Raw genomic sequence first — 23,852 nt, forward strand, 5'->3', positions numbered from 1 at the left:
AGAGCAGCTTGGCCAAGATGGTGAAACACCATCTCTACTAAAAAACCCCATCTCTAGTAAAACTACTAGAAGAAAACATGGATAAAAAGTTCCAGGATGTTAGTTTGGGCAATAATTCTTTTAGATCTAACCCCCATAAAACACAGGCAGCAAAAGCAAAAATAGACAAATGGGATTACATCAAACTAGAAACTTCTGCACAACCAAGAAAAAGTCAACAGAGTGAAGAGACAGCCTATGGAATGGGAGAAATTATTTGCAAATCATGCATCTAATAAAATGTTAATATGCAAAATATATAAGAAATGCAACTCAGTAGCAGGAAAACAATCAATTCAAAGATGGGGAAATCTGAGCGAGTATTTTTTAGGCACTACTATAAGCCAGGTACTGTATCCCAAGTACTATTCCAGCACTTGGGATACATCTTTGAACAAAACCAACAAATGTCCCTACCCTCATATATGTGGAAAGTCGAGGCAAACAATAAACAACACATACAATAATAACAAATGTATTTAATATATTAGAAGATAATTACTGCTATGGAAAAATGAAAGTAGAGCAGGGAAAGGGAGACTGAAAGTGCTGGAGATAGGTCGGGGGAGGGAAGAAGTGGTCAGGGTGGCCTCATTGAGAAGGTGATGATATCAATGAAGACTTGAAAGAAATAAGGAAGTCAGCCCCGTGGACATCTGAGAGAAGAGCTTTCCAGTGTTAGTAGCTTTGGTTGTGGCACAACGAGGATTCCAAGTCAGCTCTGTCAGACTGCAGAACCTAAACTCACAATAACCAAGGTCAACAAATGTTAGTTCCCTGCTCAGTCCTGTCCAGGAAATGTGCTGTGAATTCCTGTTTTTTTTTTTTTTTTTTTCCCTTGGCTATTGCCTACATTCATTCTGGGCTTGCCTTGCCTCAAGCCATTCCTATAGGTCAACATGGATGTCCCATCTTTGTCTCTGATCACATGCTCTGCCTTTGTTACTGGACTTTTTCAGACCTGATGGCTTCTGAGGGCCATGGTGCTGCTTTTCTGGCTTCAATTCTTTTCTTTTTCACTGGAGTAGTTTGTGATTTCATCTCTGCAATCCTCCTTCAGAATCTTCTGGCCCTTCTAAGTCATGTAACTATTTAGCCTACCAAACATCATGCCCATACTTTCTCTGTGTAAAGTAAACAGCTATACTTTTATCTTCTTTGTTGTTGTTTGCTCAAGAAGCCAGAGTCACTTTTTGTCACTTACAACCATGGGACTCAGATACCACGTTTTTAAAGGAATCTGATTTCTTAGGAAAGTAGTTTTGTTGTTGTTGTTGCTTTCCAGTGCTGGTGTTTTTTCTTCCCTTATTATTAAAAATCTCAGGAAAGTAGAGTTACCTTTTTATGGCCTACTGCCCCTCTGTCACTACTAACACCTTTCTTTTCAAACCCAGGCTAAGTCCTCAGTCACAGGTCGCCTTACTGGTTCATCAGCGCCAAGAGGTTGAAACAGTCTCCAACGCAGCAACTCTCCAGACCCTCTATTTTTAGCTGAATTAGATTCCTAGCAGATGTCTGGATAGTAGACGTATCTCTTAATTACCATAACTTGTCTGGGTGCCATTTTTGAGATCCCCAAAATAGAGATTGAAAATAGAACCCACCTCATAGGGCTGTAGTGAAGATCAAATGCAAAAAGTGCATACAAGGACAGTTATCACAGTACTTGGCCTTGGCATGTAGTGAGGATTTCTGCACGTCAGCTATTCCAGTTAGAGGGAGGCAATTTATTTGTGTTGGAGAGAGAGAGACAGACTGTTTCAGCTCAGCTCCACTGCTCATCAGCTTCGTGATTCTGAGTGATCGCTCATACTCCCTAGGCTGTAAAGCTGGAATGATCATAGCAATTTGAGTAGTACGTGTAATAAAAAGTATAAAATAATATGTATAAAAATCCTAGAATAATAACAATTTTAGTATTAGGTAAAAGGCATAAAAACGCATAAAATTATGTGAATAAAAATGTTGAAATAATATCAACTGAGTCCAATAAAATGCACAAAACACAAACCCTATAATAATAAAAGCAATTTGAGTATTGAATGCGATGTGTATAAAATGAATATTAATGCTATCAATAGAATATTAAGTAAAATAATATGTATAAAGGGCTGAGTATGGTGTCAGGCACTTTGTATAAGCACTTGAAAAATACACTCCAATGTTATTGTTGTTAATATCATTGACATTGTATTACTACAACATCTCCTCACTGTTAGAACATGTTGCTGTCAAGGTTGTCCTATGCGATAAAGTTCCTCTTTTGGAAGGTACCAAGTGAGCACTTAATAATAACAATTCTGATCATGCACCATTACTCTTTAGGCGTATGTTTACCACTGTTAGATTGTCTTTTCTTCAACAGTCTCATGAGCTCTCACATGAAAGTGGCTCCAAACACAAATTGGCAGTAAAATTGGGATTTTACAGATTTTATCTCTAACAGTATTTTTATACCAAAAGGCTAAATAGGATCTTTTAGGAATTTAAGAGTTCTCAAAGGGACTAATTTTCTCCAAAGAACTAGGTCACATAAAAGGAGAAGGGGAATGAGCATTACCCTCCAAGAAGCTATGTATATAGGAAGATAAAAATTAGTTCTATCGATTAAAGCAGATTATTTGATTTAGAATTAAGTGAGAGAAAAATTATATACAAGTGACACCATAAGAGTATCCTGAAGCCTGTATGGCTAGAGGGGAGTAGTTTGCTGAGATAATAGTTATTCATCATCACTGGGTCATGGCTGTGTGCCGTTATCTTTAATTGCCCTGGAGATTCACTCTGCTCCCTTCTTGCTACTCAGTGCCTTGGAGGCTACAGACTGCCTCACCGGGGCTCCTGGGCCCCCTCCTTCTAGTTGGGTGGCTAATGGAGAACCCTAGAGGGAGCAAAGAGGGTGAGGGTACCTTGGACTGACTGTGTCCTTTTACTTAATGTCACATGTCTGGTCGGGAGCAACTTTTCTCTATGATGCTGTCTTGCTGGACCATGAGTTGTTTGAATGAAGCTAGACTTTAAGCTCTGTGAGGAGACACTTATCAGTGTCTACTTTGTTCACCACTGTACCCCAGCACAGTGTCTGGCCCAAAAGAGGTGCTTGATAAATGTATTTCTATCAAAGGAATACACTGGGGATGCCTCACTAAATTGCATACTAAGAAGAACCACCACCTAAACCTGACTTGTGCACTAGCTATAAATAGAAGCCACACTCTCTCTGAGCAGGAGTTCTTAGAAATAAATGCTCTTAAAATTCCCATCCACAAGCTGCGACTGCTTCATATTAGTGATTTCCACTGGATTGTGCATGGGGTCCCAGATGTTTGAGTCTTTTATTTTACAGCATTTGCTTTCCTGTGAGGTTCCAATTAACTGAATTGGGAAAAGCTGTAAGCCCCGTGACAGTGGAACTATCTCTTTGACAAAACCCACATGCTGTAAAGTCAAAGATTCTTCAATATCCTTTTTGTTTAGGTCCATAAGGCTGAATGATTGACTTGACTGATTTTCTTTTTTAATATGTTTGCTTTAGCAGCTAGAAATTTTGATGTCACACATATAAAGGCCACGGGGTCATTTGGGGAAACCCGCTTAGGTGGCATGGCTTCCTAGAGCATCATAGGATAATCCAGATGAGAATCTGAAGATTTCCTTTTGTTACATTCTAGGCTATTTTTTCCTGAGATTTGAAGATGCATTTTCTCTCTGTCATTTTCTCTCATCAAAGCATCAATAAATGTTGTCTTTAGCAACAACCACTCAATTCTACCGTTCTTGTGCATACTAACTCCCCCCACCCCTCACCTCTCAAACACCAGTGATATTGCATGACATAGTGCATTCCCTACCACTGATTGCCTGTTTCTTTTTTTGTTTGTTTGCTTGATTTTGTTTTCATTTTGTTTTTGAGATGGAGTCTCATTCTTTTGCCCAGGCTGGAGAGCAGTGGCGTGATCTCGGCTCACTGCAACCTCCACCTCCAGGGCTCAAGTGATTCTCGTGCTTCAGCCTCCCCAGGAGCTAGCATTACAGGCGCTCATCACCATGCCTGGCTAATTTTTGTATTTTTAGTGGAGATGGGGTTTCACCATGTTTGCCAGACTGGTCTTGAACTCCTGACCTTAGGTGATCTGCCCGCCTCGGCCTCCCGAAGTGCTGGGATTATAGGCGTGAGCTATTGCACCTGGTGGTAGCCTGTTTCAACTCACCACATGTGAAAGTCTGCAATTGCATTTTCCTCACCCATCAGGGTGATCAGTATTCCACATCGTTCTAATCATGTGAATCCTTGTTGTCCATCAGCTGGCAATGACTCAACAGTAGACTCTCGTTTATTTTTCCCAGGACCGCTTCTGTTTGCTAACTGCCCTAGTTTTGGTTTCCCAGAGGTCAAGTTTGATCAGGGATTCAAGTACATGCAATTTATTAAGAGAATGCCCTTAAGAAATAACTGAGGGAAAAGGGGAATGAGGATAGGGAAGGGAAATGCTGAGTAAAGATGTAATCGCAGGTAAAGTCTAGTCTTGGCCTGATCCATGGGGGTATTCCTGCCTTAATTTGCCCCATGAAGTTGTCTCTGCTACTTGAAGCAAGGGGATTGCCATTCATGAACTGTGGGCTGCCTCTGGTGAATGGCGTTTCCTTTGGATGAAACAGTTCTTGTCCTCCTAGGGCATATGATGGAAATGGAGAGCAGCTGTGAGCTGTTAGCAGCCAGAGTTCATAGAAACTTTATTTGACTAGTAAAGGGGCCTGGGTGGGGTGCTCAGAGCATCTGCTACATTAACTTGTATGATCTCATAACAATCCTATGAGGAAGAAGTCATTATAATTATCATTTTACAGATGAGGCAACATCTTGGGTTGTGTGTCTCAGAGACAGATACTGAGACTAGATTTATATAGTTTATTTAAAAAAAATGTTACCAATACTTTAGAACTTCTTACAGAAAATTCAAGCAGGTGTAAACGAAATCCTCTCTAAAACATTCTATGAGAATAGCACTACCTTAATACCAAAACAAGATAAAGACATTACAAGAAAACTACAGGCCCAGTGTCTCTCATGAACAAAAACTCTCAACAGAATATTAGGAAATAAAATCTAAAAATCTATAAAAAAAATACCACAACCAAGTAGAATTTATTGTAAGTATGCAAGGCTGGTTCAACGTTCAAAAATCAATCATTGTAATCCATTATATCAATTGGATAAAGAAGCAAAATTATATAATATCAACTGATGCACAAAAAGCAGCTGACAAAATTCAACACCCATTTATAATAAAAAATTAAGCAAACTAGGAATAGAGGGGAACTTGTTCAACTAATAAAGCATATATACAAATTATTTACAGCTGATATCATACTTAATGGTAAGAAATTGGACATTGTCCTTCAACAGAATAAGGCAAGAATGCCATTGTTTACCACTCTTATTCAGCATTGTACTGAAGGTTATAGCTACTGCAATAAGACAAGAAAATGAAATAAAAGATATGCATGTTGAAAGGGAAAAATAAAGCTCTTTATTCACAGATGATCTGATTGTCAGAAAATCCCAAAGAATCCATGAAAAAGAAAAATCAGTCATGGGACTAATCAGTGACTATAGCAAAGTTGTGAGATATAAGATTCATTTACAATAGCATTAAAATTTTTTAAATGAAGTGTTTAAATCTAAGTAAAATAAGTACAAGCTCTATATGTGGAAAACTGTAAAACACTGATAAAAGAAATCAAAGAAGATCTAAATAGATTGAGATATATTATGCATTCATAGATTGGAAGACTATTTTTAAAATGTCAGTTCTTCCCAACACAACCTGTATATTCAATGCAATCTCAATCAAATTCAAGCAACATATTTTGTAGACATTGACAAAGAATTCTAAAGTTTATTAGGAAAGGCAAAAGACCTAGAATAACCAATATAATACTGAAAAAGAAATCAACAGTTGCCAGGGGTTTGAGGGAAGGAGAAAGGGTCGTGTAAGTCAAGTTTGAAAGGTTTTTTACAGTAGTGAATCTATTCTATATGGTACATTAATGGTGGATATATGACACTATGCATTCATTAAAATTCATAAGTTTATAGTATAAAGAATGATCTTTGGTGCCTGCAAATGGAAATATTTAGGAAGTTGTAAGATCCCAAGATGAAATATAGAATGTAACAAAAGAATCTAAGTGTATTACAAATGTATAAACCAACTTTACTGAAGGGGCTGCGAGAAAAAGTTGCTGATCTAAGTAACTTTGAAATGAGTGGAGTCTGTAAGATTAAGTATATAAGCACTGTCCTCTAGTTGATAAAATTGTTTCCCATAGGAGTATGGGTTAACAACTCTGAAATCTCTATTCCTAGATAGTGGAAATGTAAATCAGTGACAGATAGTAGAAGCCATCATTTCTCACTGTTGGTGCTGGAGGTTATGGACAAGCAAGGAAAGATGGCTAGAATGATGTATTAGATAGTGAATTAGAGTCAGAGACATTAGGGTGAATATGCTTGGCTTAATATATAGCTATGTGTATATATGTTTATACAGAGATTCGTGTATATACATACATGTACACATATGTATGAACACATGTATGCATGTATGTACATATATATGTATGCGTATACATACATACATACATACATACTGATATATATATTTTAAAAATACGTTTTGGATGATCAGTTTTGAGGTATACTGCTCCATTATCTGGTAGAATGCTTCTCAGGTGGGGTTTGAAAATCCAATATAACCTGTCAATATTGATCTGTCAGTTGAGGGGTAATGACACCCCAATAGCCATCTAACACCCAGATCTTGCCTTCTAATACAATTTTCAAATAAAAGTAACTAGGGCTCCTTGAAGAAATTGCTGATTCTAGGACTTGGATAGCATTACACAAATGAGCTTCACAGCTTCTTGTGCCAGAAAATAAGAAAGTGATGGAAATAAAAATGTAAAAACTGCACAATGATGGTGGTATTTTGAGGGGCACAGGATCCACCTGAAAGAGTTCTCAATGGCCCAACCTAGAACAATTTGTGCAAAAACTGGTGTACATTGTAGTATAGCCTGAAGTATAAAGTAAATATGTATGAGTTTATGTTGATATAAACAAATGATTGAACAAATTAATAAACAGGAGACAAATCTCCCATGCAGAAGAATTCCAAATAATGTACATAGATACTTCACTTGCAAGGAAGTGGATTATAATTCCCTAGTCCTTAGGTGTGGGCTACAAGTAGTGACTTCCTTACGAAGAGTACAGTATGGAGAGGGGGAGGAGAGTAACTTTAGAGAGTGTATAGTCTTTATATATTGTAATGAAAATAACACTTTATTTCTGTGGTCTTCTTTTCTCAATTCCACACCTTTAGTTTAATTATGAGAAACATGTTAGACAAATCTCAACTGAGGAGCATCCTACTGGATAATGGACCAGTATACCTCAAAACTGGTTATCTCCAACGAAGAAAGCCGGGGAAAATGTCGTAGCGAAGAGGAGCCTAGGGAGGCTTGATAACTAAATGTCATGTGGGATCCTGGATGGAATCCTGGAGCAAAAAATGAACATTAGGTGAAAATTAAGGATATGAGAATAAAGTATGGCCTTTACTTAATAATTATCTATCAATATTGATTCCATTATTGTGACAAATGTATCCTATTAATGAAATATGTTAATAATAGAGAAAACTGGATGTGGAGTATATGGGAAATCTTGTAGTATCTTTGCACATTTTTCTGTACATAAAACTACTCTAAAATGAAAACTTTATTATTATATTAAAAAAAAAAAGAGAAAGTGTTTCCCGAGGAAATTGGTATGGGAGTGAAAGAAACAGAGTAGGGCAGGACAACAGGGTGAGATTTTGAGTGAAGACCCAGCCTCAGTTTGAACCTGTGCAGGAGCTCTGGAGGTAAATTGCACAGCAGACTTTATCCTGTCCATAGTTGAGGCTGTTGGACATTGATATTCCTGCACTAGTCATTGATCACAGATGCCGCTGGGGTCATAAACTCCCAGACTCTCTGTTTGTTTGAGCAAAGTGGCTCCAGAAGTCCATGGGTGATCTTCAGAAGAGCATGAGGTGAAAGCATGCTGAAGTAGGTGCACCACGGACACACCCAACTGATTAAGGGGATTATTCAAGGAGGTTTAGGCAGCACCTTCAGTATTCACTACCCTGAGCCACAGAGAAAATAACTCACTTACCCACAGTCACAGCACTGGCAGGTCGCACAGCCAGAATTCACAGCTGGGCTACGTGGCCCAGAGCTGGCTCCCAACACTACATGGTAGTATGCTGTCCTGAAGGCTTTACAACTCTCACAAGGCCATGACATTGAGAATTACAATTCATGATTTCCTGCACTATTGAGGGTCTGGGAGATAACAGTGGATATGCGGATTATGTTCTGACCCAAGAAGTTCCCACAGAGAAATCTCTGAATGCCATGCAAATCTGGCAGAAAAGATATTCTGTAAATATGTGTTGAATGAATGCACATTTTTAGCAAAAAATTCAGTGGATCTTAACTAATGGTGACAAACTGGGCACTGAATTTTCAGGCTGGGGAAGAGAGAGAACTGATGGAGCTTAGCAGAATCATCATCACCATCAGAAATTGCCTCTAGCAAAAAAAAAGTCCTGTCTGACAAGCTGTAGCCATAAATGTCTATTTCCCACATTGCCCCCAATACCAAAGGTCCACATATGTCCCATTAAACAATTTCCAGGTGACAGATCCCAGGACATCAGGCTGCCAGAAGAATCATTGCTAATGCAGGTTTTATAATCTCCACTTATGTAACGTAATTGGATTAAGGCTGTTTCCCAAGGAAAGAAGCAAAATGGTGCTTAGTGTGGACAACTTTTCTTTACAAGCAAGCTGTATGATAACAGAACAGAGATTACCATTCCTAACCACCTGCCACCGTGAACCTGGAGGATGCTTATTGTAAAAATGCCTCTTTTCTCCACCAGGGTAAGGCAAAAAAATAAGTGCTACTGTTAGTGGAATTTATTTTTGGCTCACCTTGCTCTGTTGCCTTTGGTTTCTCACACCTCTGAATTCTGCTTCTGCTGCTGCTTTCTTGCTCTTATTTTGTCAAGAATCCAAAGTGTTCTCTTTGTTACCATGTGTTAGTCAGCCTATACAACAGGCTGCTGCTGTAACAATTAACTCTGACATCCCAGTGGATTAAGTAAAACAAGGCTTATCTCCCATGTGAAGTGCCTTCTCACATCTTTCTAGTTCTGTTGTCTGGAACACATGGTCTCCAAGGGAAGAGAAGGGTGTTAAGGCACACTAAGTCTTCATTATCTCAGCCTGAGAGAGCCACATGTCACTTCCACTCACAGTTCCTTGGCCATATCTAGTTGCATGGCCCCCACCTGACTGCAAAGGAGTATTCAGTTCTTTGGTGAATACTCTGTGCCAGATTTCTAGAAGCTTGAGATTACGTTTTTGTTCCTGATCAATTGTGTTTTGAAGATAAAAAGGAAGTATGAGATAGAGGCTGGTATAATAAAGTCAACTCATAATTTGTAAAAATGCATTGTCCATTATAATAGTAGCCATGTCTGGCTATTTCATCTTAAATGTACATGTAAATTAAATTTTCAGTTTCTCAATTACACTAGCCACATTTCTATTGTTCAACAGCCCATGTGCCTAGTGACTGTCATATTGGATAGTGCAATATGGGACATTTCCATAAGTACAGAGTTTTCTAGAGCATTCTAAAATATTTCAGAACATTCTAGAATGTTCTACGGCAAGTGACTCTAACAGAGGCTTTTAAGGAGTTTATCCAGGCTTCTGGCTTAAGGCTTTCTTTGGTGAAAATCAGCCTGATGTGCTTTAGTGATTTTGAAGCTGTGTTAGGAAGAGATCCATTCTGATTTTAGCTGATTTGCATGCTTTTGTGTAAGATTTAGCTGAAACAATGGACTTCATGGGAGAGAAAAATTTGAAAATCACTAGAGGAATGTAAAGAGGCTAAGGGGGCATAAACATCTGAGTTTAAATCCTTTTCCTTCCACTTATGAGCTATGAGATCTTGGAGAAGTTAACTGATGAGCAGATCCACAGATTTACCATCTCTAGAGACTGAGATGGAATGTCCACCTCACAGTGTTGTTACAAAGGTGACAGGAGTCAATGTGTGAATAAACTGCATGGATCTAGTGCTTTTAAGTAAGAACTCAGGAAATGATAGATATCCTCATAATCATCACTGTAATTCTACAACACTCATCAATAATTTAGAAGAAACTAATTGTGGGTGACATAAACCTAAGAATGATAGGAAACATGTAATTCGACAAAACCAGATTCACAAGGACCATAAAAAGGATAAAATATTGTGCTTAGTTTAAGAAGAGAAAGTTTGGTAGGTATAAGCATAATATTTTACCCTGGAGTCCAGGAATGTAAGTACATAAGAATAAAATTGTAGACAATGTAGTCTAATGGCACCATATTGGAAGATAGTAATGTCACTGTTGTTCAATCCTGTAATAGGGTTGTATCATGAAATATGAATGTCCTCACCTCTTTGCCTTAGCAACCATACATGGGTGAGGCTTTAAGTCTTGTTATTTTAGGAGAAGCTAAGAAAGCTGGAGCAGTTTTTCTTCTTTCAGAAAATATTTAACATCTCCTATGGCCCAAGATAGTCTACAGTACCAAACATCAAAAGATTGGCCATTACTCTCTCAGAGCCCACAGACTACAGAAGGAGAGATATATTGATCAAATAACCACCCAAATAAATATAAAGTTAAAAATGTGACATGTGCCAGGACAGAGAGGTGCATGGTGTTCAAAGAACCTTTACTAGGAGAACTTTTTTTCTATTCAGGGAGACCAGGGAAACTTTCCTTGCAAACTGAAGATTCAGCTGAGACCCAGGTAGAATAGAGGTGAGTTGGCAGAAGAGGAGGAGTTTCCAAGTCACAAGGACCACACTTGTAAACATGAGGTGAGAGAGAATGAGACACATTGAGTGTAGAGGGGAAGGCTCCTGTTGAAGGAGAACACATCTTGGAACATAAGCTTCAGGGGAGGCAGGGGCCAGATGACAGGGGGCCATGTAGTCTATGCTATGATTTGGATCTTTATTCCAGAAGCAATGGGAAGCATTGATGGGATTTGTATAAGAAATTAGTATGGTCCTATTTGCCCTCTGACAAGGTTACAAGACTACAAGATGATTACAAGTTTATCTACTGACATGATGCATTGTATCGTTGATTTCCTATTGTTAATCCACCCTTGCTCTGAAAGAGTAAACCATATTTGGTTATAACAAATTTTTCTTTCCTTCTTTATTCAGGCATCCATGTAACAAATACTCATTAAGTGCCTCCTACATGCCCAGCATTCTAGGTGCTAATTCACCCATGGGCAGATAAGGACCTAGCCCCTGTGGAACTTCCAGTCAGGGAGACAGACAACAAATATGTACAAATAAATGTGAAGCAAAGCACAGTGTATTAAGTAAACAGGGAGCAAAAGAGAGGCTCTATTTCAGATAGTCAGGGAAGGCATCTCCAAGGAAGTGACATTTGCACATAGACGTCTGAGTGATGGGAGGTAGGGCACCCCCAGGAACAGGCCCAGCTTCTTCATCCCTCTAGGAGCGCCTCCATTCTCACAGACACATACTGATTGAATTTTCATTTTCCTCTCTGCTCTTCCCTGCCTCCAAGGAGGACCTTAATTATGCTATTGAATATCTGGATTCCCATTGAACTTCAGTAGTGAACTCAGCGTTGTATCTTTCTCATCTTTTCCACCTGTCCTTCACTGCAGCTCCCTGACCTGGCTCTGCAAAACCCATGCTCTGCTCATTTCTTAAAGAATACAATTTCGAAAGATGTGTTTTTCTTTGTCCCTATGCCCGTTATCATTTTAAATGTGTTCATTTTGTCATTCATTCATTTGGTCATTCTCTCATTCATTTGCTCAACACGTTATTTTGTTAGTGACCCCTTTGCTCCGGGTATTGTATTGGTGTGATTGTACTGGCCTTTTCTTAGAGGGTAAGGGATGTCTTCTCAAGGGACTGGGAAGAACACCCTACAGGTGTTGACTTCTTCGTCTCCAATGAGATCTTAGTGATGTGTCCATACTCGTATGTGTCCATATGCAAACTCACTTTTCATGCTCAGCAGGCAGGTAGCTCTACTACAGCCCTACTGCAGTGAGGAGGAAGCTTCTTCCTTCAACTTGGTTTCTCAGACCCTTTCTGCAGTTTTTCATTGTACAATGTGGGCATGAGATACCACATTGCTACCAAAAGGACCTTTCCTCAGGTAGCGAAGTATCTTAAAATCAAACCTAATTATCATCACAGCACATGCCAATGTTATTTTCTTAAAATGAATGGAGATAAGGAAGAGCAATTGATGGGGAAGGAGAAAGGGACTGCCCTGACCCTAGTTCTGGGTATCTCAGAAGGGTGTTCCTGGAGGTTGGCTTCCATTTCTTTCCTGAGAAGTGTAGGAATAAGGGCATGAAGTAAAATTTAATGGAGTAAGGGGCTGGTGTATTGCCTACTTTTGTGTGTGTTGGAGGGCATTTATGCTGTTGTGAATGAAAGGGTAGTACATGTGTGTATTTCAAAAATTGTGCCTTTCCATCCATCCCTTTCATCAGTGCAGTTAGTAAAAATTTCCCCAGGATTTTTGTCATTTTTTTTTTCTGCAAGGGCCAGCTGCAGTCTGTTGTTTGTATCTTCAGGATCATTTCATAAAAATTTGGGAACAGGCAGTCACAGCAGGCCCAGGTGTGTTGTCTCTATGTTCACCCAGAAGTGTCCCTAAAGGAAAAAACTCTAACAGAGTTCTTAAGATGGAATATGCTGTCTCCATGAGATCGTATTTCCCATCTATGAAGGTGGTCAGGCATGAGCTGGGTCATCATTTGGCTGTGTGCTGAAGTAGTGATTCCAAATGTCTTGAGTCAGGCATAATAAGTGGGTTTTACCTTGTGTGCCCAGCCTGATGGATTGTTCCTGGCTGTTTGGGCTCAATAGGATGAATGTCATGATCCATTAACAAGGTCTGTCCTGGATATGGAGAGTGGGGAGGTTAGGGGCACACACACCATGTATTTGTCATCCCTAGGAAAGGAACTGAACTAGAGAATTGCAATGCACTTTGAACACTGAGAGTACCAAGATGAGTGGCCTCTGTATCTTCATCTAAATACTACTTGGGAACGTGATTAGTGATATTAGCCAGAGCAGTGCCTCAGGAAGGTCCAGAAATTAGGTGTAGTAGGAGTTCCAAAATAGACTATTTTAGAGGTGGGAGGATTGTAAGTTCATATTGGTGATATCTCTAGAAAGTCGACCACCTAGGAAGTCTGTTTCTTTCATTGGTGCCACTTGCTTGTCATTGAGTTTGTTGGTTTGTTGGTTGATTAATGTGTATTTTCATCATTTATTGAGCATTTACTCTTTGCCATGTTCTGTGCTAGATTTTTAAGATAGAGATGGATCAAGTGATGAACAACTCCTAACTTTATGGCTTCCAGAGAAATTGGGCCACTTGAAGGTATCTGCCTTGGACCTTAATTGATTTCGCTTGTCTAACATTTAGCCTTCTTCTTTTTCTTTTCTGGAAAAAAAGCCCCTATGTTTATTTCAGGAAATTTCTACCATTTTATGAAGCTCTTGTAGACAGCAGAATGCACACACTGTCCACCCTTTCCTCCCACCCACCACCCACTACAGGAGTGGGCACAGGGTCCAAGCTAGGCCGGTCACAGGACAAAGGCTGTGTCCAAAGGGATTGGCCATTATGGTGATGGTGTGGTCCTGGTTTCTGTACTTCTCTCAAGTCCCTCTTAGCTCAGTGAGTTACCAGTTTCCTCCAACTAAACCCCCTTGATTTTCTAACCATGGCATGACTTGGCTTCTGTGACTAGCAACCTCCAAACCCTGATTGGTTCCACACCTTTAGGTTGGTGTTAAGGTTAAAACTCTTGGGCCACAGTCAGATTTTCATAATCTGGAGGCTGTTTAACCTCTGACATAGCCATCTACTTCTTAACCCACAACTTTTGTCAAAACAAGTTGAGGAGCTGGCTAGTGGAGGAAGACAGATTACAGCAGGGTTTAAGTATCCTTGCCTTTCCTAACTTCTGAAGCACAGATGTAACAACACTGAATTCACTTCACCTTCCATTCCTGCTAGTGGTTAAGGAGTTGATGTTTTCTTCTCACGTTATGGAAAAGATATCTGTGAGGAGGTATAGCACAGAGGTTGCAAGCATGGGCTTTGGCATCTGAAGTTGGCTTAGATTCCAGTTCTGCCACTTATGAGTTGGTAACTTGGGGCAAGTCACTTGACCTCTTTGGGTATCAGTTTTCTCGGATATAAAATGGAGATAATAACAGTCCCTACTCACACAGAGTTGTAGATAAATAAGATAATGCATGCAAGGCATTTAGCACCATGAAGTTGGACTACAGTGATCTATTTAACGTGGATTTGTGTGTGTGTGTTCTTTAGATCCTAAAAACTGGAAGTTCCACACAAGAGTCAGTTTCACCCTGTAGCCTTTTTTTAGATTCTTGTTAATATTTGAATTTGAGAACAAGAGAGACTGAAGGTGAAAAGGATAATCCTATGACCTTCCCCACCCAAACGCCACATGCAAGCTTATTCTAAACCCGTCTTTCTTCCTTAAGTGTGCCAATTACTTCAGAGTGTATTAATAGTGCCCTCTGCTGCCCAGAGCACTGCAGCTTAATGGGATCTCCTGGGGCAGATGAGCTGGGATGTGGGTCTGAGCTTTTGGTGCTTCCATCTCTCCCTGTCACCTTCAGACATATTCTCCTCCCAGTTCACAGCTCCATTTTCTCGCCTGCATTTCTAGCTAAGCTCTGAGTCATCGATCTCAACCTTTAATTCAAGTTTGTGCCTGGATCTGAACCAAACCACAGATAGATACTCATAAAGGTTGTGCAGATGAGAATGTGTGGTTGTTCTGCTTTTGATCAGCAGCAGGCTGAGATTGCTTCCAAGATAATGGGAGCCAAGTCTATTTTCTTATGTTACAATGAAGGACTCAAATCCTGCCTGGAGCTGGCTGAGTGATTAACTAAATTGGAGCAATGTGCCATGTGGCTCGCCATGTTGATTAGTTGAGTTCACTTGAGTCCCCTTTTTGCAGCCAAGTGCAGTCATAACTTCCATAGCATGGTACTCTAAATCTGCTCACTATTTTTGTGGAGGTTACTATTCCAGTTTGAAGAGAGGGGTGTGGAGAAACAGTAGTGAAAGCAGGAGTAAAGACTTCTGACAGATTGAGGCTCCACTTCAAACCACCTCATTTAGACCTCATACTTTTAGTGTGATTATAATAACTCCTCTAGCAAGACTGCAACATGGAGAAGTTGGTGATGAAATGATAAGTACCCAGAAAATCCTTGTACACCATGCCTGCAGAGTTCAGGCTAGACTCAGGGAGATGGTGAGATAATTCTTTGTCTTCTGCAATGGAGTGTGTGCTTTGTGCATCCTGGAAAGTGGTTGGGATGGATTTGCCCTGAGCCAGTCACACTCTCTTTGCTTCCATTGTGATCACTGTCAGTTAGGCGGGTGCCTAGGATGGTATAATCTGAGTCTCCTTAGTCAAAAATCTAATTAATTTTTACCACATCGAAACTGGAGATCTTGGCATCCCAAAGTCATATATACCAAACACCTGAGCTAACCATCCAAGTTAAAAAGAAATGCCAAATCCATGATACTGTACATACTTTTCGCTCCCATAATGTTACGTTTACTTCCACATAGCTACACAATATATTATAACACAGTAGGTATGAACATGAGCTCTGGAATCAGACAAACTGGATTTGAATCCCAGCTTTGAATCAGTTGCCTTCCCTTGCTTCCTCCTGATATTCTTATTGCCATAGCAGGAATACTCTGTCTATCCAACAGAGTTATTATAAGAATTCAAGTTGTGGCCAGGCACTGTGGCTCATGCCTGTAATTCCAGCACTTTGGGAGGCTGAGTCAAGTGGATCACTTGAGGTCAGGATTTCGAGACCAGCCTAGAACTAGTGAAACCCCATCTCTGCTAAAAAAAATACAAACATTAGCCAGGTATAGTGGTGCATGCCTGTAGTCCCAGTCATCCCAGCTACTCGGGAGGCTGAGATGGGAGAATTGCTTGAACCCGGGAGGTGGAGGGTGCAGTTTGAACCAAGATCATGCCACTGCACTCCAACCTGGTTAACAGAGTGAGACTCTGTCTCAACAATAATAATAATAATAAAAGTTGGTAATGCACACAGGCACTGTGCACAGGTAATGCACACAGGTCCTTTACACGATGCCTGGCAGAAACAACGTTAGCTGCTATTTGTGATGCTGTCCTGGTAGAAAGGAGCTGGTTCACCCACTTCAGAAAAGGAAATAAGCAATTAGTCCTGAGAGCAGAGCTGAGTCACTCTTCTCTACTGCTGCCCCTCAAAAAGTTGTTCACCTGTACATTACTTGTTAGTCTTCAAGAATTTCCAGATCTCATGTCATTTTGCAAGTATCCGATCAGTATTTCCCAGACAGGGAGATTTTATAGCTCTATATATGTCTACATTGCAGATCAGTTTTAAGGATTAAATACAATATTGTGTGTGGGCACTTAAACATATATAACTCTGGAGAACTTAAATAGAATTGTCAACTTATGCCAATTAAGGACATTCAAAGACAAACACCACACCACCATCTACTCTCACCACTATTTCATAGAAGAATCTAAAATTACATACAGTGTTGTGGATTTTTCATTTCTTTTTAACATGAGTGGTTAGCTCAGGTGTTTGAGATACATGCTTGTGGGATACCGGGATCCTCAGTTCTGATGTGAAAGAAGATAATTAGATTTTTTTAACTTAAGGGACAGAGGCTGTACCATCCGGGCACCTACCTAACTGACATTGGTCGCAATGATAATAGCAAGAGTGTCTTACTGGAACACCAAAAAAAAGATCAGCCTGCATGCAGAATAAATTTAGCTCTATGTCAGAACTAGAAATGTTGTCCATTTGCTGAGGATGGTCAAAAATTTGATCTCTAACCAGATCTTGAGAAATGTTGGTATAGACCGTAGGAAACTGTCACCTTTCAGAAAAATCCAAGGCTCCCAGCGACCTCCTCTGAGTGAATGGGATAGGAGGGTGAAGACAGATCCCTCAGGGCTCCTGTTCTGAAGATCATCCCAGAACAACACGCTTTTCAGAGTGCTCAAGGATCAGGGAGCATGTTTGGTGGGATAGAGATGCATGAACTTGAGCCAAGCAATTCAAAGTGATTTGAAGAGAAATCCCGAGGCTTATGTGTCCTTCACTGTGGTGAGTAAGCAAGTGGCGTGCTGTCCCCGGAGACCAGCACTGATTAGTCATTGCACACCCTGAGGTGTGCTGAGGATATCTCAGACTTGCCAAGGTTGACATGAGTCTGGTCTTAAGTGGAAAGGACATACCAGCCTCTGGGAAGAGGTGAGCTCTGGCAGAGAAGGGTGAGGGAGGTGGGGCTCAGCTGCATCTCTAACCTTCTGTTTCTTTAGAGGGTGAGAGAGATAGGTGGCTTCCATACAGAAAGGCCTGTGCACATCAGCGTGACAGCAGCTGACTGGAGAGATGGGGTGCAGCCTGCCAGATTCAAAGGGGTGGCTCTCCCACCCCGCTTTGAATATAATTATCATTCCACTTGGAGATCTGGAAGGAATAAAACTAGGCCCTTGAGCCACTTTCTAATGGATTGTGTGACTATCAAGAAACTGTGGCAGGCTTTGGAATGAGACAGACATGATCTGACTCCTGATAGAACCACGTGTGAGTCATGTAGGCTGGGAGGGTTCACTTAATTACATAACGACCTGTCTCCATCCTCTTTGTCTCTTACTGTCCTGTCCAGCACTGTCCAGCTTCTGACAGTTTCACCTGGGGAAATTTTGCGCAGTGTCTTCAGGATTCAGAAGCCGTGAATACTAAGGAAAGTATGACTAGTTGAAGATATCAGTGAGGAGTGGGAAAGAAAACAAAAAGAATGACAATAGAGCTTTACTAATAAGGATCATAATTTTAAACCAGCCACTATCCACATGTGGCGACGGAGCTGCTGAAATGAGGCCAGTGTGGCTGGTGTGTCCTGAGATGTGCTGCAAATGTAAAGTCACCACTTGATTACAAACACTTAGGATGAAAAAAATGAATGTAACATATTTCATTAATAATTTCCTGCATGGATTACGTCTTGACATGTTGAAATAATAATATCTTGGATATATTGGGTTAGATAAAATTCATTTTTAAAGTTGATCTCCTCTGTTTGTTTTTACTTTCTTTTCATGTACCATTAGAAAATTTAAGTTCCATGTGCAACTCACACATAACTGCAAGATGTTTATTATTCCATTAGGCAGTGCTGGTCTATAGAATTAGGAGCAGTAGAAGGGGATAAGGAGAAAAGGTCACGACAAGGAGAACCCTACTATTTGCCAGACACTAGGCCCTGCCCTGTGAGCCTCTTAGCAGCCCAAGTTGGGAACTACTGTATTTATTTTACCATTTTACAGATAAAGCTTCTGGAGAAGAAACTGTTTGCTCAGAGGCCAACAATGAATAAGTGCTAAGTGATGATTCAAATTTGGGTGTTTGGACTCAGCAGTTCAATGTCTTAACTACTGATTATTGCCTTTGCCATAATTGGAGATGCTCAATAATGTATGCCTTGCCAAGTGATTTTGAGGATTAAATGCAATGTTGTAGGTGAACACTTAGCTTAATAAGAGCTCCATAAGTAAGTATAGCTGCTATTAATGTACAAATAATAATAACAAGGAGGAGAAAGTGGAGGAGATGGAGAAGAAGAAGTAGGGAGAAAAATAAGGGGAGGAAGAGAAGGAAGAAGAGGAGAAGCAGGGAAGAGGAGAAAGAGGAGACAAGTTATTGCCATCACCAGCACTATGTGCCAGGTGCTATCTTGGGCACTTTATGTACATTATGTAATTTAATGCTCACAGCAAGCCTAGCCAATACTCACCTGCCCTTTCTGCCTCTAATTTTTTCTGGTATGAGCATAGCAAAGTCCGCCTGACACGTGAATATTTACTTCCACTTCACGACTCTTCATCGTGGTCTGTTGGGTGCGTAGGAAGCTTCAGATGGCAAAGGGAGGTGCTGGCACGGACTGGCAGCAAATGAGCAAACTACAGAGATGAGAGGGTGAGACAGAGCCTGGGTTTTGTAAGGGAAGAGTGGCTGCCCTAATTTTAGCTTCTGATTCACCCAAGGAAATTTTGAGCAGTGTCCCTAGCATCCAGAAACTGCGGATACTAAGGAAGGTATGACCAGCGGCTGAAGATATCAGTGAGGAGTGGGAAAGAAAACAAGAAGAACGACAATAACGCCTTACTAATAAGGATCATAATTTTAAACTAGTTAAATGCCAATTGGAATGGAAGGTATTTTTCTTTAAGGAATTCTAGAAATCGATTTCATGCAATTGGCCTTGCCCCAAAAATAAGAGGAAGGAAAGCATACATTAATTAGACTAAATAAAGAATGAAGCTCATGTGGGTTGTGGGGTACTTTCCATCACACAAAAGCCTTGAAAGATGTGAGGAAGGTGGTGTGTGTCTACCAGGGTCTTGGAAACTTCCAATAATAGAATTTATATCCGACCCTGGTCAAGACACACAAGGGCACGAAGTTAGTAAGTAAACCATCCCTACTACTCTATGCCACCTTTTGTTAACCCAAAGCACAGAGCCTTTCACTCATGAAAGACCAAGACAGACTTTCCCGTCCTCCAAAGGTGGTGGATAGCAAGGGACAACGTTTGCAGTCTGACTTCTTGCCAGGCCCGGCTCTACCTGGATGTTTGCTCTATGTCCTTGAATCTTCATGCTAACCCTCTGAAGTATTTATTTTATCCCTCATTGTATAGGTGAGATTGAATTATTCTGCCAGGTCATTTAATTACAAGTTGGCAGAGCCAGAATCCTAAATTACATTGATCTGACTCCCAAATCCTTGCTGATTCTACCACGTCATGTGGCCTTCTCTTTCAATTCCACAGTCATGACTAGAGCTTTCTCCACCTCCACCAATCACATGAAGGAGGTGTGGCTGCTGGGACCTCCCAGGGTACAGAGCTGATTCACTTCAACCGGCATCCAGGGGCGTGCCTTGGAGAGCCAGGGTGGAGGGGGAGCAGGAAATTGCTCTTTTGTTAAATGCAACTTGGGCTTATTTGGAAGCAGAAAAGAAAAAGAAAGAAAAATAAAAGGTTCTGAAAAAGAATCATGAGTTGCTCCATGTAATCTGTAAATTGAAATTAGATGGTTGTCAATAAATCCTTACTATATATATAAAATTCCATATATATATGCATGTATGTATTTGCTTATGCATATAGGTGCACATGTGTGTGTATATATACACACACACACAGTTATAGATATATAGTTTGGGTTAATTTAATAATAATTTAATAATTTAACTTATATAATAATAATTTAATTTATTATATATAATATATACAATAATTTAATATATAATATAATAATTTAATGTATTAATTTAATAATAAATCCATTATTAAATATAAAGTGCCTGTTATTTAGATAAAACCTAACTATCCCTGTACACAGCTTCTGTGTTGGTTAATATTGAGTGTCAACTTGATTAGATTGAAGGATGCAAAGTCTTGTTCCTGGGTGTGTCTGTGAGGGTATTGCCAAAGGAGATTAACATTTGAGTCAGTGGACTGGGAAAGGCAGACCCACTCTCAATCTGGTTGGGCACCATCTAATCAGCCGCCCATGAGGCCAGAATAAAAGCAGACAAAAGAACGTGGAAAGACTAGATTGGCTTAGTCTTCTGACCTACATCTTTCTCCTGTGCTGGATGCTTGCTAACCTCAAACGTTGGACTGCAAGTTCTTCAGCTTTGGAATTCAGACTGGCTTCCTTGTTCCTCAGTTTGCAGACGGCGTATCGTAGGACCTCACCTTGAGATTGTGTGAGCCAATACACCTTAATAAACTCCCCTTTATATATACATTTATCCTGTTAGTTCTGTCCCTCTAGAGAACCCTGACTCATACAGCCTCTGGAAAGATCTATTGCTGCCTCTTGCCCTTTTTAAGAAATAAAATAATTAATTGATATGGTTACTTAAGTTGTTCAAGAAGTAAGAGACTACATTCTAATCATCAAACATCTAAATAATTCCCCAAATATGAAACTCTCTTTTCACTTGTGCCCTGCTCTCACCAAGATGTCTGCTCTTCCTAGAAGTACTCACTGCTGTCAGCTCAGTGTGAATATCTGTAGCTTTTTGCCTACCATTTCATTTATAGGAACATATAGAAATATATGTTTTCTTTTTCCTATCAAAAATAGGGTCTTATGCTACATATTGTTCTGCAACTTCTCTTTTTACATAACATGGCTTATTTTTCTCGGTGGCTATATGCTAGCCCAGAGGATGGAGGTGCCAGATTCATTTAACCATCTGTTATTGACAGACATTTAGGTGGTTTCTTGTTTTTCAGTATTGTGAGGGTAATTCTTTATTCTTTCATTCTAGGGAATGCTTGATATTTTACAGTCAACATATGGCTGAGTAAATATTTAAGATTTTATGTTGACATTTTGCTGTCAAGTCCAGAACTTTTATTATGCAATTCACCTTTTGGATTTTACGATAGTATGTGTTATCGCTTTCTCCGTCTTAGTTTGCAAGGCCACACCTATAAATGTTGACTGTCTTTTCTAGATAACACAACTTCAGTTTTTATGGCTAAGAGCCCGTAAGCAGTAGTGGCCCTGCCTTGGCTATCAGAGCAATACTTAAGGATGCATAAATCGGAGAAAATATGAAAATGACATTTTGGGCCGGGCACCGTAGCTCATGTCTGTGATCCCAGCACTCTGGGAGGCCAAGGCAGGCAGATCACTTGAGGTCAGGAGCTTGAGACCAGCCTGGCCAATATGGCAAAACACCATCTCTACTAAAAATACCAAAAAAAAAAAAAAAAAAAAAACTGGGCATGGTGGCACATGCCTGTAATCCCAGCTACTTGGGAGGCTGAGGCCCAAGAATCACTTGAACCCGGGAGGCAGAGGTTGCAATGAGCTGTGATTGTGCCATGGCACCAGCCTGGGCCACACAGTGAGACTCCATCTCAAAAGAAAAGAAAAGAAAAGTGGCATTTTGGAGATTTAGGGGTTCTACTCCTCCCTCTTCTCCCCTCTAAACTCTTATCCAGTTGAACATAGACTTGAAGAACCAGGGGACTGTCAAGTGAAACATCAGATGTATTATATTAATGAGCAAGGCCAGTGTCCAATCCTTTCATATTTAGGGTCTCCTATTAGCCATGCTGGAGAACACAGCTTAGGCCTGAGGTCAAAGTGAGTGTTTTTACAAGAAACCCTTAAATCTAGACCTTGAACCTATCTTCAGCAACTAGGTTTTCAGGATTTAGTCCAAGCAAGTTCCCAGCCAGCAGAGGGTCTCCAGCTACCCAGGGAGCCATCATCTGGGGGAGGAATGTTGTTACTCTGAATGCTCACCCATTCTTGGTCAGTGGCCCACGGGATGTTGAACCTTCCCTACTCTTCACAAACAGATTAGCCTGTGACCCTCCCATCAGAATGAGTGAGTAAGGGGGTACGCGGAGGGCCAGAAGCACCCAGTCCTGCTTTCTTCTAGGGAATGGGATAGAAATCCCTTCATGGAAACATGCAAGCAGGGGAATTGGATCTTCCTTAACATAGCACATAATGTGGCTTTCTAGATATTTTCCTTAAAATTAAGGATTTTTCCAAAAAATCAGGCTATTAATTTTTGTGTACTGTAATGAGTTAAATTGTGGGCTCCCAAAAGATAGATGCATATCAGTATCCGAACCATGAGAATGGTATCTTATTTACAACAAGGCTTTAGCAGATGCAATTAAAGATCTCAAAATGAGATTACCCTAGATTACTCAGGTAGATCCTAAATCCAGTGACAAATGTCCTTATAAAAGACAGAAGATACAGAATACAATGGCATGTGCGGATGGAGGCTGAGCTTGGAGTGACACTGCCATGAGCTAAGGAACGCTTAGAGCCAGCAGAAGCTGGAAGAGGCAAGAATGGATTCCCTCTTAGAGCCTCCAGAGGGAACAGGGCCCTGCTGACATCTTGATTTCAGACTTCAGGGCTCCAAAACTGTAAGAGAATAAATCTCTATTGTTTTAAGCTACCCAGTTTTGGGTTACTGCTATAGCAGCCCTAGGAAACTTACACGTTTACTGTAAGAATGAAAGAAGGGGCCGGGCATGGTGGCTCATGCCTGTAATCCCAGCACTTTGGGAGGCTGAGGCGGGCGGATCACAAGGTCAGGAGATCGAGACAATCCTGGCTAACACGGTGAAATCCCATTTCTACTAAAAATACAAAAAATTAGCCGGGCGTGGTGGTGGGCACCTGTAGTCCTAGCTACTTGGGAGGCTAAGGCAGGACAATGGCTTGAACCCAGGAGGTGGAGCTTGCAGTGAGCTGAGACCGCACCACTGCACTCCAGCCTGGGCAGCAGAGTGAGACTCCATCTCAAAAAACAAAAAAGAAAGAAAGAAGAAAATGGCATTCTAGTCCAAATTAGAAAGACGAGACTATCGAGATTAAGCTGTTTACCTTTGCTCTAAATTCAGCTGTTTCCTATCCCTATTTAGAGCTGTAGTTATTTTTCCCCCTGTTCATAACCCACT

General features: G+C 40.4%; 1 long non-coding RNA gene across 2 annotated transcripts in view; it reads right to left on the bottom strand.

The window, feature by feature from the left end:
* The window catches only part of LOC134738519 (uncharacterized), a 32,364-nt gene extending 22,609 nt beyond the window's left edge, over window positions 1-9,755 (bottom strand). For both annotated transcript variants that reach the window (XR_010124252.1, XR_010124253.1), the window contains exons 1-2: window positions 9,450-9,755; window positions 9,091-9,332 (exon numbers count right to left, since the gene is read on the bottom strand). This is a non-coding gene — a long non-coding RNA (uncharacterized LOC134738519). The remainder of the gene's footprint in view (window positions 1-9,090; window positions 9,333-9,449) is intronic.
* Window positions 9,756-23,852: the final 14,097 nt, after the last annotated feature.

This window comes from Pongo pygmaeus, chromosome 18 (genome assembly GCF_028885625.2).
Source record: "Pongo pygmaeus isolate AG05252 chromosome 18, NHGRI_mPonPyg2-v2.0_pri, whole genome shotgun sequence".
Taxonomy (NCBI): domain Eukaryota; kingdom Metazoa; phylum Chordata; class Mammalia; order Primates; family Hominidae; genus Pongo; species Pongo pygmaeus.